Raw genomic sequence first — 2,561 nt, forward strand, 5'->3', positions numbered from 1 at the left:
TTGCCAGGAGGTGAGCCGCATCAGGAATCCAGATCTAAATTCGGGGGCCGCCACCCAGTTGGCGTCGCGCGGCTTGGTGATATAGAACCACCCCGATTGCCACCCTTTCACCGTCTCCGTGAACGAGCCTTCGGGCTAGGTAATGTTGGACACCTTGCCTACGATGGTGCCTCCGCATTCTGCCTGTTGGCTGCTCACCACCTTCGGCTTCACGTTGAAGGTCTTCAACCATAGGCCGAAATTGGGCGGGATGCGGAGGAAGGCCTCGCACACGACAATGAATGTCGTGATGTTGAGGATGAAGTTGGGGGCTAAGTCATGGAAGTCTAGCCCGTAGTAAAACATCAGTCCATGAACAAAGGGGTGGAGATGGAAACCCAGCCCGCAGACAAAATGTGTGAGGAAAACAACCCTCTCGTGGGACTCTGGAGTAGGAATGATCCGTCCCTTATCCGGGAGTCGGTGAGCGATCTCCTTGGCCAGATATCCAGCCTCCCAGAGCGCCTTGATATCCTTCCTCTTGACGGAGGAGGCCATCCACTTACCCCCAGCTCCGGATCCATACATTTTTTGGAGTGTTTTCTCGGTTGAGGGAAAAGCTAGAAGCTTGGGTCCTGGAGCTCAGGGACGGAAAGGCTGAGGAAGGGCTGAGGTGTGGGTGAAGGTAGGGAATCCTTATCCCCTTATAAAGGCCGTGAATGTCAAGCGTCTCCCCACTTGCCTTGAACTCGCCTATTCCCAAGGGCCGTGCAAAACGGCACGGTTGGGTCACCTACGCCCGTATTGATGAGAATCCCGTAATAAGGGGGCACGATCTCTGCTTCGACAAGACGTGCCAATGGCAACCGCGTCTCGAAACATGGAGAGGTAGACGAAAAATGGTCCAAAATAATAACCGGATAGGCGTGATATCATATTGTAAAAGCTGTCAGCGGATTAGACTCGTGCAAAAATATATATTCTCTCTATGGTTTTGTACGGTGTGTGTGACAGGTCCGGATACTATCATCGCATCCGCAGACTATTTTGAAGTTTGGATAAAAGGGAACCCGCCTTGCAATGCCGAAGACAATCTGCGAGCTGAACTCCTTGTCATTTAAGCCAGGTTCAGGGGCTACTGAGGGAGTCCTGGACTAAGGGGTCCTCGGGCGTCCGGCCTGTTATCTGTGGGTCGGACTGATGGGCTGTGAAGACATAAAGGCCGAAGACTATACCTGAGTCCGGATTGGACTCTCCTTGGCATGGAAGGCAAGCTTGGCGGCCGACTATGAAGATTCCTTCTTATGTAACTGACTCTATGTAAACCCTAGATTCTCCCGGTCTCTATATAAACCGGAGGGGATAGTCCGGAAAGGACACCATTCATTACCATAGTCATATATGCTAGGCTTCTAGAGTTTAGCCATCACGATCTCGTGGTAGATCAACTCTTGTAACACCCATATTCTTCAATATCAATCAAGAAGGACGTAGGGTATTACCTCCATAGAGAGGGCCCGAACCTGGGTAAACATTGTGTCCCTTGTCTCCTGTTACCATCGATCCTAGACGCATAGTTTGGGACCCCGTACCCGAGATCCAGCGGTTTTGACACTGACAGCTGCGCCGGGGGCTGCTGTCCGGATTGCTCACCACTACTAGTGGCGCCTTAGAGGTGCCCACCGGGGTCTGGCCACCCGCCGAAGACCTGGCCCTCTTCACCCTCTGGGCCAGTGTCTCCATATCCCTGCCAAGACGAAAACAAGAGATAAGAAGCACAGTCAGTGGAACCGAATATGACGAAAGGAAACGTCACTTACTCGTCGTCCTCCTCCTCTTCTGCTGCCTTCCTCTTCCTCCTCGGGATGAGAGACCTGAGGTCAAAGAAGACCTCCGTGTCATCGCCTGCGAGAGGAGGGGAAGCGGGTGGAGGAGGGGAAGCAGGCGGAGTTGGGGGACGCTTGGACGAAGAAGAAGCAGATGCTTTCTTCTTCGCCACCGCGGCCTTCACCAACTTCTTCGCCGCCGCGGCCCTCGCTTGACGCACGGACGTCTCCTGGGTTTGCTAGGGTGGCATGGCCCTGCCGGGCCGAACTGGCTCACCGGAGGTGGCCCATCGCAGGACTCACCTTTCCCCGCGGCCGGGGGCTCATCAACTTCAGCCTCCTCCCTGGATGGCTCGTCGTTGTCGTCTCGAATAAGAGGAGCCCTGGTGCCGGTGCTGCTGGCCTCCCCAGCAAACTCCGCCCACTTGGCGAGATCCTTCTCCTCTGCGGCCGCCGTGACTTTGTCCTCCACGCCGCTGGCACTGCCAACCTCCCTGGCGAGCTCCGCCTCCGCCGCCCTGGCGGCGATGTAGTCCAGCTCTGCCTCGGTGGTTTCCTGGACGAGCCGCGATTCCTCGCGGATATACTTCTCCGCCAGGGTGTCAAAAAACTCCCGCACCTGCTCCTCTGGTGGTGCGACCTAGTTTTGGACGGGGCCGTGCGCATTGCAGTCCGGCATCATGGCAATGGTGTTGGTCTGGCGTGAGTTGTTGCTCAGCGGTATGTACCACCCCCGCCGGCAACCCAACAAGGGCC

The sequence above is a fragment of the Triticum urartu genome, chromosome 5 (genome assembly GCF_003073215.2).
Source record: "Triticum urartu cultivar G1812 chromosome 5, Tu2.1, whole genome shotgun sequence".
In the NCBI taxonomy this organism is placed as follows: Eukaryota; Viridiplantae; Streptophyta; class Magnoliopsida; order Poales; family Poaceae; genus Triticum; species Triticum urartu.